Source organism: Eriocheir sinensis, chromosome 24, assembly GCF_024679095.1.
Source record: "Eriocheir sinensis breed Jianghai 21 chromosome 24, ASM2467909v1, whole genome shotgun sequence".
Lineage (NCBI taxonomy): Eukaryota > Metazoa > Arthropoda > Malacostraca > Decapoda > Varunidae > Eriocheir > Eriocheir sinensis.
The window spans coordinates 20,064,191-20,080,355 of NC_066532.1; the positions used below are offsets into that span (position 1 = coordinate 20,064,191).

Consider the following 16,165-nt stretch of genomic DNA (forward strand, 5'->3'; position numbering starts at 1 on the left):
GTTATATTCAATAGCGACATTTGAAATTTAGCGCGCGTGGCGATCTCGGATACGGTGCGGGGTGTTGTTTTGGCCCAGCCGTAGTGAGTTTCTTTATGTGCACCATGTAATTCTGCATGTTTTCATATATAATACATGATGATTATGTTGAGTTTATGGCTGAAAGCTTGTTATATTCAATAGCGACATTTGAAATTTAGAGCGCGTGGCGATCTCGGATACGGTGCGGGGTGTTGTTTTGGCCCAGCCGTAGTGAGTTTCTTTATGTGCACCATGTAATTCTGCATGTTTTCATATATAATACATGATGATTATGTTGAGTTTATGGCTGAAAGCTTGTTATATTCAATAGCGACATTTGAAATTTAGCGTGGTGATCTCGGATACGGTGCGGGGTGTTGTTTTGGCCCAGCCGTAGTGAGTTTCTTTATGTGCACCATGTAATTCTGCATGTTTTCATATATAATACATGATGATTATGTTGAGTTTATGGCTGAAAGCTTGTTATATTCAATAGCGACATTTGAAATTTAGCGCGCGTGGCGATCTCGGATACGGTGCGGGGTGTTGTTTTGGCCCGGCCGTAGTGAGTTTCTTTATGTGCACCATGTAATTCTGCATGTTTTCATATATAATGCATGATGATTATGTTGAGTTTATGGCTGAAAGCTTGTTATATTCAATAGCGACATTTGAAATTTAGCGCGCGTGGCGATCTCGGATACAGCGCGGGGTGTTGTTTTGGCCCGGCCGTAGTGAGTTTCTCTATGTGCACCATTTAATTCTGCATGTTTTCATATATAATGCATGATCTCTCTCTCTCTCTCTCTCTCTCTTGCACGCATGCACACACACACACACACATCTTTTTTTTCTGGAAAAGAAGCAAAATGAAGTCTTATAAGCAGGCAAGAAAGACAATGAAAATCCTAATCCTTGAAGGTAGGACTTAATAGTTGTCTGAAATTTGGGGTTCAAGAAAATTAAGGGTTGACTGGAGATCCGGACGGCATGTGATGACCTTCAGTGTTTCGGTGCGAACCTACGTCCCTGGGCTAAACACACTTACCACCGACCCACTACTCATACAGTCGCCTCTCGATTAACATGAGTTTAAATAAAGCGTTTTTGACTTAACACAAGTTGATATTCAACCCTTTCTTTGCTAAACGCTCGCAGCGAGTGTTAGGCGTATTTGCTGGTGGTGCTAAACGCTCCCTGCGAGCTCCACCCGCACTCAAATCTCCCGTGTATGAGAGTGTTCCAACACTAATTCTCACAACACAGGATTGACAATTGAGTGTGTTCTTCACTAAATTTGGTGGAAAATCATGTCAGCCCAGCGCGGAAAATCTATGGACGAGCAACTGGTGGATGTTGTTGTCCAATATAGCGACATTTTTGCATAGGTTCACATGACTGATATTTTGACCAAATAGTTGTAAATATTGCAGTTGGCAATACTGCCCTGCCAGCACCCCATCATCAAGAGATCTACAGTAGTTGCCTTGCGGCTGACCGTCGCGCATGTATAAATGTACGTCTTCACAGGCAACACCCCCTCAACGTGCCTGTACTTTCGCAGGAGAGGTTTACATTACTGAATCGTATAGATCTTGGCCTCCTCTTTCCAATGGTGTTTTTGTTTTGTAGCTGTGATGAATAGTTTTTGAGACACAGCGGTTAAAAAGATTCCTTCCCCCGCTGGGGTGCCCGAGCGCGCCTGAGGGGATAGTCTAACTGTGAGCACTTAGCAATGAAAGGGTTAAGTAGATACATTTGACTAATGCAATATGTTTGATTTAACTGTCTTTCTCCTCAGTCTGAAGCTAGCCAGCACTGTGAGTGGAACGTTTCTCTGGAATACATACACCGCATTTTGACCCCTACTATGGCACCCAGGCGTCCTTCCACCTCGTCCAGTGACATAAGAACATAGGAGTCTGCAAGAGGCCAGTAGGCCTGCACGAGGCAGCTCCTCTGAACCTTGGCTCCCGTGTATCTAACCCTACCTAATATCGCTGTCCATGACGCATCAACAAAGTGATGGTGGTGAGTGTTTTTGTTGTGTCAGTGACTTACAAATGTAATGTAGCAATTCTTTCTTTAGAAAACTTTAACTTAACCCGGTGGTGGCAGGGATCATGTTTCTTAATGGTCCTCAAGCAAAAAAAATGAGAAAAAATCACCCCTCACACAAACCATTTCATAATGTATATCAAAGCATTTGTGATCAGTTTATGCATCATCTATTTTTGGGGGGTTTATATCATGGCACAAATTTGGTCCGTCGCTGCTACAAGGTAAGGCCACAAATTTGGCCCGTCACTGCTACACGGTAAAGCCACAAATTTGGCCCGTCGCCGCTACACGGTAAAGCCACAAATTTGGCTCGTCACTGCTACACGGTAAAGCCACAAATTTGGCCCGTCACTGCTACACGGTAAAGCCACAAATTTGGCCCGTCACTGCTACACAGTAAGGCCACAAATTTGGCCCGTCACTGCTACACGGTAAAGCCACAAATTTGGCCCGTCGCAGCTACACGGTAAAGCCACAAATTTGGCCCGTCACTGCTACACAGTAAGGCCACAAATTTGGCCCGTCACTGCTACACGGTAAAGCCACAAATTTGGCCCGTCGCAGCTACACGGTAAAGCCACAAATTTGGCCCGTCGCAGCTACACGGTAAAGCCACAAATTTGGCCTGCCACTGCTACACGGTAAAGCCACAAATTTGGCCTGCCACTGCTACCGGGTTAGTAATAGAGGAAGCAGTTCAAGGGTAACTATGCATGAACACAACAAAGCCCACACAGCTATGGGCTTGTGTAACCATCAACAGTGGTATGCATTTCTTACCAATGTATGCCGGGAGGTCATGACGCAGGGCAGGGCGGGTCATCTCAGGCATGGAAGAGTCGGTCATTTAGGGGTTTCTGGAAACTATAACCTTATAAATAATAACAGGCATCATATATTTATTAGAAATGAACAGTCAGTGTCTCAAAATTGGTATGCAAAGCTAATATGCTACCTAACTACTACTCCCAAGGTTAGGTTAGAATTGTTTTGAATCATACAGTAAAGGGATGCAAGTCAAAGGCATAGCTAGGCACGATAACAGAAAACCTTATTCCCGATAACCGATAACTGATAATGAAAAACCTTAACGGCGATAACCGATATTCGTTAACTAGAGACACAAATATACGCGATAACCGATAACCGATACCCGATATAAATCCACAATTCTGATACTAGCTAGCGATAAGTCCAATAGGCGAAAACGATACTATATTGATATTTCAGATAGAACAACATTGATGAATTCAAATTTTCATTATCTGTATTTTAGGAAACTTACAAAACCTTAAAACCACACGTTGACACGTACATATGGATGTTAATACTAGAAATGCCTGAACCGGTGTTGTGTTATTTGGCGTCCCCACCGTCAAAAATTGTTTACAAACACTGGTCTCTCGTGAACGGTGCATGCTCAGACCAGCAAGCGTAGACCTGTACAGTCTCACAAAGCTTTTAAACCACAATTAAGAGTTGCTGGAAGGCTGAATCAAACATATAGTACAACTACCACCATCCTCGCTGTTTCTAGAACGACACTCTGTACGAGTTGTATTTATATGTACAGAGTGTACGTCGTTCTAGAAACAGCAAGGATGGTGGTACTGTATGTTTGATTCAGCTTTCCAGCAGCTCTTAATGTGTTAAAAATACATTGTGAGACTGTACAGGTCTACACTTAATGGTCTGAGCATGCGCAGTTCACGAGAGACCAGTGTTTGTACACAAAAGCGCCAGCTTTTGAGGATGGGACACCAAATAACACAACACCGGGTGCCTTCAATACCATGACATGCTCACCAACGAATATGGAATATCAAATTTGAGGCAGTGAATAATCATTTTTGGGGCAAAGTTAAATGATTTTTCTCTATGATATATTGATTTTTGATTAGCATAAAAAAAATACCCTAGTGTATTAATTTTCATGACCTAAGTATGAAATCTCATCACCGAAGATATTTCATACCCCGAAGTTTTTTCATACAACACCGGGCCACGCATGCGCAGTAAGGAGACAACATTTTTTTTCTGAGAGGCGGAAAAAAAGTAGCGATTATCGCTAGTTTGGTTACAAAAGTAACGAGGATACCGATATATATTTAAATAAGTAGCGGATGGTTGATAATCCGATTTTGTTATCAGCGATAAAGTATCGCGATAACGCCCAGCTATGGTCAAAGATATATATAACAACACACCCCACATAGCTATGGACTGGAATATCCATTAACAGCAGGCATTTCGTACCAATTTATGCCAGGGGGCGGGCAGGCCAGGAAGGTGGGGGCGGGGCGAGGTGTTAACGGGGCATCTCAAGCATGTAGTGGTTTCTGTAAAATACAAGGAATTACCAGACCTAAACCACTATTACACCAGCCCACTACACACCACAAAAAATGTCCACATATGCAAACTAACCCCCCCCCCCCAACCCAGCAGGGGGCTTCGTGGTGCAGTGGTCAGCACACTCGGCTCACAAACGAGAGAGCTCGAGTTCGATTCATACGACAGCCTTCCACGCCCGTGCACACGTGGATACATGAGATTAGTGCAGGAAAGATGTATTTTACCCGTGAAAACAAAAAATGTTACGGGTTAGGTTTCTGCCCAAGCCCGCCACGAAAAATATATATGCTTATTTTCTCAAAAAGAAAGACACTAAAGATCACGCCCGTACACCCACGTCAGCCTTCCACCCCCGTGCACACGTGGATATATGAGAGTAGTGCAGGAAAGATGTATTTTAGCCGTGAAAACAAAAAATGTTACGGGTTAGGTTTCTGCCCAAGCCCGCCACGAAAAATATATATCCTTATTTTCTCAAAAAGGAAGCAACTTAAGATCACGCCCGTACGCCCATGTCAGTCTTCCACGCCTGTGCACACGTGGATATATGAGATTAGTGCAGGAAAGATGTATTTTAGCCGTGAAAACGAAAAAATATGTTACGGGGTAGGTTACTGTCCCAGCCCGCCACGAAAAATATATATCCTTATTTTCTCAAAAAGGAAGACACTTAAGATCACGCCCGTACGCCCACATCAGCCTTCCACGCTCGTGCACACGTGGATATATGAGACTAGTGCAGGAAAGATGTATTTTAGCCGTGAAGACGAAAAAAATATGTTACGGGCTAGGTTACTGTCCCAGCCCGCCACGAAAAATATATATCCTTATTTTCTCAAAAAGGAAGACACTTAAGATCACGCCCGTACGCCCACGTCAGCCTTCCACGCCCGTGCACACGTGGATATATGAGACTAGTGCAGGAAAGATGTATTTTAGCCGTGAAGACGAAAATGTCAAACTGCCCCGCCCCGCCCCGCCCCGCCCGCCGAGAATATTTGAGCTTGTTTTCTGCAATATTACATCATCTACGCTAACGCCAGTGTAGGAAAGCCTTTCCCCATCGACAGTGAATGCGTGGGGCGTTGTGGCGACTCTTGCAAACGACAATTAGTGACACAACGTAAGAAAAACTGTCTGTACGGGGCTGGGCTCAGGTCCGGCGGCCCCCGATGACGCGGGTGTTAGAATCGCTCCTAACGGGGTAACTAACGCTGGCACACCTGACCTGGCACCTCACACACCTGCCGGCACACCTCTAAATTATGTTGTAATAGTCCACGCCCCCCAGTGGTCAGTATTTAGGCCACATTACCTGATATTGCACGAGGCAACTCGAAGCCGTTCGTCCATAATTAAGCAAACGTTTGTGTTTTTTCCAAGTCAATGAAAAAATGCATAAACGTCCCTTATTTCTAAACGTACACCAATTCTGATACACCACTGGAATACAACAGAATAGACAACAGAATACATTAAAATACAACAGAATACAACAAAAAACAACGGAATAGAACATAATACATTAAAATACAACAGAATACAACAGAATACAACAAAAAACAACGGAATAGAACATAATACATTAAAATACAACAGAATACAACAGAATACAACAAAAAACAATGGAATAGAACATAATACATTAAAATACAACAGAATACAACAGAATAGAACAGAAAACAGCAGGAAACAACAGAAAACAACAGAAAAAACAGGAAACAACAGAAAAACAACAAGAAACAACAGGAAACAACAGAAAAACAACGGAATAGAACAGAATACATTAAAATACAACAGAATAGAACAGAATAGAACAGAAAACAACAGGAAACAACAGAGAACAACAGAAAAAACAACAGAAAACAACGGGAAACAACAGAAAAACAAGAAACAACAGGAAACAACAGAAAAACAACAGGAAACAAAAGAAAAACAACAGGAAACAACAGAAAAACAAAAGAAAAGAACAGAAAACAACAGAAAAACAACAGAAAACATTAGAAAACAACAGAAAAATAACGGAAAACAACAGAAAAACAACAGAAAAATAACGGAAAACAACAGAAAAACAACAGAAAAGATTAGAAAACAACAGAAAAACAACAGAAAAATAACGGAAAACAACAGAAAAACAACAGAAAGCAAAAGAAAAACAACACAAAACAAAAGAAAACAACCGAAAACAACAGAAAATAACAGAAAAACAACATAAAACAAAAGAAAACAACAGAAAAACAACAGAAAGCAAAAGAAAAACAACAGAAAACATAAGAAAACAACAGAAAAACAAAGAGAATACAACAGAATACAACAGAATAAAAGAGAATACAACAGAATAAAAGATAATACAACAGAATACAACAGAATAAAAGAGAATACAACAGAAAAAAAGATAATACAACAGAATACAACAGAATAAAAGAGAATACAACAGAATACAACAGAATAAAAGAGAATACAACAGAATACAACAGAATAAAAGAGAATACAACAGAATACAACAGAATAAAAGAGAATACAACAGAATACAACAGAATAAAAGATAATACAACAGAATACAACAGAATACAACAGAATAAAAGATAATACAACAGAATACAACAGAATAAAAGAGAATACAACAGAATACAACAGAATAAAAGATAATACAACAGAATACAACAGAATAAAAGAGAATACAACAGAAAAAAAGAGAATACAACAGAATAAAAGAGAATACAACAGAATACAACAGAATAAAAGAGAATACAACAGAATACAACAGAATAAAAGAGAATACAACAGAATAAAAGAGAATACAACAGAATACAACAGAATAAAAGAGAATACAACAGAATACAAGAGAATACAACAGAATACAACAGAATAAAAGAGAATACAACAGAATACAACAGAATAAAAGAGAATACAACAGAATACAACAGAATAAAAGAGAATACAACAGAATAAAAGAGAATACAACAGAATACAACAGAATAAAGAGAATACAACAGAATAAAAGAGAATACAACAGAATAAAAGATAATACAACAGAATACAACAGAATAAAAGATAATACAACAGAATACAACAGAATAAAAGAGAATACAACAGAATACAACAGAATAAAAGAGAATACAACAGAATACAACAGAATAAAAGAGAATACAACAGAATACAACAGAATAAAAGAGAATACAACAGAATAAAAGAGAATACAACAGAATACAACAGAATAAAAGAGAATACAACAGAATACAACAGAATAAAAGAGAATACAACAGAATACAACAGAATAAAAGATAATACAACAGAATAAAAGAGAATACAACAGAATACAACAGAATAAAAGAGAATACAACAGAATAAAAGAGAATACAACAGAATAAAAGAGAATACAACAGAATACAACAGAATACAACAGAATAAAAGAGAATACAACAGAATAAAAGAGAATACAACAGAATACAACAGAATAAAAGAGAATACAACAGAATAAAAGAGAATACAACAGAATACAACAGAATAAAAGAGAATACAACAGAATACAACAGAATAAAAGAGAATACAACAGAATACAACAGAATAAAAGAGAATACAACAGAATACAACAGAATACAACAGAATAAAAGAGAATACAACAGAATACAACAGAATACAACAGAATACAACAGAATAAAAGAGAATACAACAGAATACAACAGAATAAAAGATAATACAACAGAATACAACAGAATAAAAGAGAATACAACAGAATACAACAGAATAAAAGAGAATACAACAGAATACAACAGAATAAAAGAGAATACAACAGAATACAACAGAATAAAAGAGAATACAACAGAATACAACAGAATACAAGAGAATACAACAGAATACAAGAGAATACAACAGAATAAAAGAGAATACAACAGAATACAACAGAATAAAAGAGAATACAACAGAATAAAAGAGAATACAACAGAATACAACAGAATAAAAGATAATACAACAGAATACAACAGAATAAAAGAGAATACAACAGAATACAACAGAATAAAAGATAATACAACAGAATACAACAGAATAAAAGAGAATACAACAGAATACAACAGAATAAAAGAGAATACAACAGAATACAACAGAATAAAAGAGAATACAACAGAATACAACAGAAAAAAGGGAATACAACAGAATACAACAGAATAAAAGAGAATACAACAGAATACAACAGAATAAAAGAGAATACAACAGAATAAAAGAGAATACAACAGAATAAAAGAGAATACAACAGAATACAACAGAATACAACAGAATAAAAGATAATACAACAGAATACAACAGAATAAAAGAGAATACAACAGAATACAACAGAATAAAAGATAATACAACAGAATACAACAGAATAAAAGAGAATACAACAGAATACAACAGAATAAAAGAGAATACAACAGAATACAACAGAATAAAAGAGAATACAACAGAATACAACAGAATAAAAGAGAATACAACAGAATACACCAGAATAAAAGAGAATACAACAGAATACAACAGAATAAAAGATAATACAACAGAATAAAAGAGAATACAACAGAATACAACAGAATAAAAGAGAATACAACAGAATACAACAGAATAAAAGAGAATACAACAGAATACAACAGAATAAAAGAGAATACAACAGAATAAAAGATAATACAACAGAATACAACAGAATAAAAGAGAATACAACAGAATAAAAGAGAATACAACAGAATAAAAGATAATACAACAGAATACAACAGAATAAAAGAGAATACAACAGAATACAACAGAATAAAAGATAATACAACAGAATACAACAGAATAAAAGAGAATACAACAGAATACAACAGAATAAAAGAGAATACAACAGAATAAAAGAGAATACAACAGAATACAACAGAATAAAAGAGAATACAACAGAATAAAAGAGTCCAGCACATGATCAGGCCATGGTGAACTCATACCACGAGTCTAGCACATGATCGGGCCATGGTGAATCCATATCACGAGTCTAGTACATGATCAGGCCTTGGTGAATACATATCATGAGTCTAGCACATGATCAGGCCGTGGTAATTACGAATTACACCTACTCCCATTAGCCCCCCCCCATTACCGTTAACCCCCGCCCCTTTTAATTATCAGTACGCAATTTACTGACCCTATTTACCCCTTATTCGCCACCGAACATGACCTAATTACGATTTCCACCTACTCCCAATGGCCCCCCCCCCATTACCATTAACCCCCGCCTTTTTTAATTATCACCACGCAATTTACTGACCCCATTTACCCATCATTCGACACCGAACATGACCTATTTTCGAGTTTCACTTGCACCCATTGGGCCCCCCTCCATTACCATAAATCCCCGCACCCTTTAATTATCACCACGCAATTTACTGACCCCATTTACCCATTACTCGACACCGAACATGACGTAATTATGAATTCCACATACTCCCATTAGCCCCCCCATTACCATTAACCCCCGCCCCCTTTAATTATCACCACGCAATTTACTGTCCCCATCTACCCATTATTCGACACCGAACATGACCAAATTGCGAATTCCACCTACTCCCATTAGCCCCCTCCATTACTATCAACCCCTGCCCCCTCTGATTATCACCATGCAATTTACTGACCCCATTAACCCAGTATTTGACACCTCACATGACCCATTTTCGAGTTTCACGTACTCCATTAGCCCCCCTCCATTAACATTAGCCCCCACCCCCTTTAATTATCACCACGCAATTTACTGACCCCATTTACCCATTATTCGACACCGAACATGACCAAATTACGAATTCCACCTACTCCCAATGAGCCCCCCCCCCCATTACCATTAACCCCCGCCCCCTTTAATTATCACCACGCAATTTACTGACCCCATTTACCCATTATTCGACACCGAACATGACCAAATTACGAATTCCATCTACACCCAATGGCACCCCCCCCCCCATTACCATTCACCCCCGCCCCCTCTGATTATCACCACGCAATTTACTGACCCCATTTACCCAGTATTTGACACCTCACATGACCTATTTTCGAGTTTCACCTACTCACATTAGCCCCCCCCCCCAATTACCATTAACCCCCGCCCCTTTAATTATCACCACGCAATTTACTGACCCCATTATTCCAGTATTTGACACCTCACATGATCCATTTTCGAGTTTCACCTACACCCATTAGCCCCCTCCATTACCGTTAGCCCCGCCCCCTTTAATTATCACCACGCAATTTACTGACCCCATTTACCCATTCTTCGACATCGAACATGACCTAATTACGAATTCCACCTACTCCCATTAGCCTTCCACGCCCGTGCACACGTGGGTACATGAGACTAGTGCAGGAAAGATCTATTTTAGCCGTGAAAACGAAAACTATGTTACGGGCTAAGTATCTGCCCCAAGCCCGCCATGAAAAATATATATCCTTATTTTCTCACAAAGGAAGACACTTAAGATCACGCCCGTACGCCCACGTCAGGGGCTTCCACATGCCGGGCAAGCCATCCATCACGGACATCAGATCGTGGTATGGCTTCATAAACCAGCTCGCCCCCTTCCTCGCCACCGCGCCGATCATGAACGCCTTCCGGGAGTTACTGAAGAAACCAACCGGAAGACACGTGTACTGGGACGACCAGCTTCAGTAGAAATTCCGCCAAGCCCAGGACACTATATGCCAGCTGGCCAAGGACGGTCTGACGTATTACGATAAAACCCGCCCCACCGCTGCCATCACCGACTGGAGCCGAGAGGGCATCGGATTCGTCATCCTCCAGCAGTACTGCAGTTGTGCATCGGCCTCCGCCCCATACTGCTGCTGACGTGACACTGAGGCAACAAGTGTACCAGGCGTGTGACTCAATCGGCAGTGTCGACGCCCTGAGGGCCATGTGTTGTGCTCACGAGGCCGCCCGTCGCGACACCACAGGTGGTGGAGGCCCGGGGCGGGAGGCTGCTCGTGCGGCTGGCACCGCGCAAAGTGAGGAGACCGAGTGCGAGGAAGAGTAGCTGTAATTTGAACTGAGCTATAAGATTAACAGTATTTATAACTGTTGGTGGAATTGAGGTTTTAAATCTAATAATTGTAATTCAGCTTAAGAGTTGAAAAAGTAAACTAACTCATGTAAACAATATTCTCATGAGTAAATACACTCATCATATATATAAGGAAAAAAGTGCCCACCACCTCAGACAATTTGGTGGAAGACACTTAAAAATCCCTCCCTGACACTTACCCTGACGGTGGTAAGGGTATACAATATACATATTAGCGACGTTTCACAGGAGGTTTAATACATTATGTTAGTATCTTAATGTAGTGACACGACTTGCCTGATGGGCGAGCCTCGCATAACCCACTTAGCCAGGGGGGTACCTCTTTGGCCGACTGGTAAAGGAGTAGCTCTCCCGTTACGCTGGTCGCGGGTTCGATCCCCGGCGCCGGCAAACCTTTCCTTGTCTGGATTAATTTCTCGTGTGTTTCGTTACACGCGGTTTGTCGTGTGGGAGTGTTGTGAAGAGAAAATTCTGGCATTTCATTAATACTAACTAACAGCTTACAGAATATTGAAAACTTCTGAAAAAAAAAACCGAAAAGTTTTATAACAGCCATTGTATTCTGGCAGAGACACAGGTCAGTCAGGTGTCATGTTAGGTCTTGTTCATTAGGTTAGGTTAGAATTAAATAACACTAAACTTCCTAGCGATCCGATCACACCTCGGACAATGTATTGCATCAGCGGCACACGTTAGGTTTTATGAGGTAATAATTCTTGCTTTAAACAGAACCAGCTCATGGGTAATATATATGACAACAATAATGCCCACCTAGCTGTGTGCTGGATAACCATTAACAGTACTATGCATTACTTACCAACTGACGCAGGGGCAGGTCGTGACATGCGAGGCGGGGCAGGGCGGGGGGTCAGGGAGTGGACCTCCAGCATTGAAAAGTCACCCATTCAGCGCACGGTTTCTGTAAAATAGCAGCATCCCCATAATAAAGAGCATCATATACTGACCAAAGCAGAAATAAGTAGTACCAAGGAATCAAGGTACAAATGGAATACGAGAAATTTTCAGAGTAAATTCTCAGACGGGGTTAGATTAGGTTAGTTTTCTTTTTTTATTGACCCGGCGGTAGCAGCGAGGGATCATGTTTCGTAATGGTCCCTCTAAGCAAGAAAAATGAGAAAAAATCACCCCTCACACAGCTATGGGCTTGTGTAACCATCAACAGTGGTATGCATTTCTTACCAATGTATGCCGGGAGGTCATGACGCAGGGCAGGGCGGGTCATCTCAGGCATGGAAGAGTCGGTCATTTAGGGTTGTCTGGAAACTATAACCTTATAAATAATAGCAGGCATCATATATTTATCAGAAATGAACAGTCAGTGTCTCAAAATTGGTATGCAAAGCTAATATGCTACCTAACTCCTACTCCCAAGGTTAGGTTAGAATTGTTTTGAATCTTACAGTACAGGGATGCAAGTCAAGGGTATTTATAACAACACACCCCACATAGCTATGGACTGGAATATCCATTAACAGCAGGCATTTCTTACCAATTTATGCCAGGGGGCGGGCAGGCCAGGAAGGTGGGGCGTGGCGGGCAGGGCGGGTCATCTCCGGCATGTAGTGGTTTCTGTAAAATACAAGGAATTACCAGACCTAAACCACTATTACACAAGCCCACTACACCACAAAAATGTCCATATGCAAACTAACCGCCCCCTCCCAACCCAGCAGGGGGCTTCGTGCAGTGGTTAGTGCACACTCGGCTCACAAACGAGAGAGCCCGAGTTCAATTCCCACGACAGCCTTCCACGCCCGTGCATACGTGGATACATGAGATTAGTGCAGGAAAGATGTATTTTAGCCGTGAAAAAGAAAAAATATGTTACGGGGTAGGTTACTGTCCCAGCCCGCCACGAAAAATATATATCCTTATTTTCTCAAAAAGGAAGACACTTAAGATCACGCCCGTACACCCACGTCAGCCTTCCACGCCCGTGCACACGTGGATATATGAGACCAGTGCAGGAAAGATGTATTTTAGCCGTGAAGACGAAAATTTTGTTACGAGGTGAATGTCAAACTGCCCCGCCCCGCCCCGCTCCGCCCGCCGAGAACATTTGAGCTTGTTTTCTGCAATATTACATCATCTACGCTAACGCCAGTGTAGGAAAGCCTTTCCCCATCGACAGTGAATGCGTGGGGCGTTGTGGCGACTCTTGCAAACGATAATTAGTGACACAACGTAAGAAAAACTGTCTGTACGGGGCTGGGCTCAGTTCCGGCGGCCCCCGATGACGCGGGTGTTAGGATCGCTCATAACGGGGTAACTAACGCTGGCACACCTGACCTGGCACCTCACACACCTGCCGGCACACCTCTAAATTATGTTGTAATAGTCCACGCCCCCCAGTGGTCAGTATTTAGGCCACATTACCTGATATTGCACGAGGCAACTCGAAGCCGTTCGTCCATAATTAAGCAAACGTTTGTGTTTTTTCCAAGTCAATGAAAAAAATGCATAAACGTCCCTTATTTCTAAACGTACACCAATTCTGATACACCACTGGAATACAACAGAATAGACAACAGAATACATTAAAATACAACAGAATACAACAAAAAACAACGGAATAGAACATAATACATTAAAATACAACAGAATACAACAGAATACAACAAAAAACAACGGAATAGAACATAATACATTAAAATACAACAGAATACAACAGAATACAACAAAAAACAACGGAATAGAACATAATACATTAAAATACAACAGAATACAACAGAATAGAACAGAAAACAGCAGGAAACAACAGAAAACAACAGAAAAAACGGGAAACAACAGAAAAACAACAAGAAACAACAGGAAACAACAGAAAAACAACGGAATAGAACAGAATACATTAAAATACAACAGAATAGAACAGAAAACAACAGGAAACAACAGAGAACAACAGAAAAAACAACAGAAAACAACGGGAAACAACAGAAAAACAACAAGAAACAACAGAAAAACAACAGGAAACAAAAGAAAAACAACAATAGAAAACAGCAGAAATAACAGAAAACAAAAGAAAACAACAAAAAAACAACAGAAAACATTAGAAAACAACAGAAAAACAACAGAAAAATAACGGAAAACAACAGAAAAACAACAGAAAAGATTAGAAAACAACAGAAAAACAACAGAAAAATAACGGAAAACAACAGAAAAACAACAGAAAGCAAAAGAAAAACAACACAAAACAAAAGAAAACAACAGAAAAACAACAGAAAATAACAGAAAAACAACATAAAACAAAAGAAAACAACAGAAAAACAACAGAAAGCAAAAGAAAAACAACAGAAAACATAAGAAAACAACAGAAAAACAAAGAGAATACAACAGAATACAACAGAATAAAAGAGAATACAACAGAATAAAAGATAATACAACAGAATACAACAGAATAAAAGAGAATACAACAGAAAAAAAGATAATACAACAGAATACAACAGAATAAAAGAGAATACAACAGAATAAAAGAGAATACAACAGAATACAACAGAATAAAAGAGAATACAACAGAATACAACAGAATAAAAGAGAATACAACAGAATACAACAGAATAAAAGATAATACAACAGAATACAAAAGAATACAACAGAATAAAAGATAATACAACAGAATACAACAGAATACAACAGAATAAAAGAGAATACAACAGAATACAACAGAATAAAAGATAATACAACAGAATACAACAGAATACAAAAGAATACAACAGAATAAAAGAGAATACAACAGAATACAACAGAATAAAAGAGAATACAACAGAATACAACAGAATAAAAGATAATACAACAGAATACAACAGAATAAAAGAGAATACAACAGAATACAACAGAATAAAAGAGAATACAACAGAATAAAAGAGAATACAACAGAATACAACAGAATACAACAGAATAAAAGAGAATACAACAGAATACAAGAGAATACAACAGAATACAACAGAATAAAAGAGAATACAACAGAATAAAAGAGAATACAACAGAATACAACAGAATAAAAGAGAATACAACAGAATACAACAGAATAAAAGAGAATACAACAGAATACAACAGAATAAAAGAGAATACAACAGAATACAACAGAATAAAAGAGAATACAACAGAATACAACAGAATAAAAGAGAATACAACAGAATACAACAGAATAAAAGAGAATACAACAGAATACAACAGAATAAAAGAGAATACAACAGAATACAACAGAATAAAAGATAATACAACAGAATACAACAGAATAAAAGAGAATACAACAGAATAAAAGATAATACAACAGAATACAACAGAATAAAAGAGAATACAACAGAATACAACAGAATAAAAGAGAATACAACAGAATAAAAGAGAATACAACAGAATACAACAGAATACAAGAGAATACAACAGAATAAAAGAGAATACAACAGAATAAAAGAGAATACAACAGAATAAAAGAGAATACAACAGAATACAACAGAATAAAAGAGAATACAACAGAATACAACAGAATAAAAGATAATACAACAGAATACAACAGAATAAAAGATAATACAACAGAATACAACAGAATAAAAGATAATACAACAGAATACAACAGAATAAAAGAGAATACAACAGAATACAACAGAATAAGAGAATACAACAGAATAAAAGAGAATACA

At 39.0% G+C, this 16,165-nt stretch overlaps 1 long non-coding RNA gene across 25 annotated transcripts in view; it reads right to left on the minus strand.

The window, feature by feature from the left end:
• Positions 1-16,165, minus strand: part of LOC127003086 (uncharacterized) — an 87,092-nt gene that overhangs the window by 52,440 nt on the left and 18,487 nt on the right. For 12 of the 25 annotated variants that reach the window (XR_007756952.1, XR_007756960.1, XR_007756955.1 and 9 more), the window contains exons 1-4: positions 12,708-12,795; positions 12,325-12,426; positions 4,339-4,421; positions 2,863-2,946 (exon numbers count right to left, since the gene is read on the minus strand). This is a non-coding gene — a long non-coding RNA (uncharacterized LOC127003086). The other 13 variants (XR_007756954.1, XR_007756937.1, XR_007756943.1 and 10 more) reach the window with 13 other exon arrangements.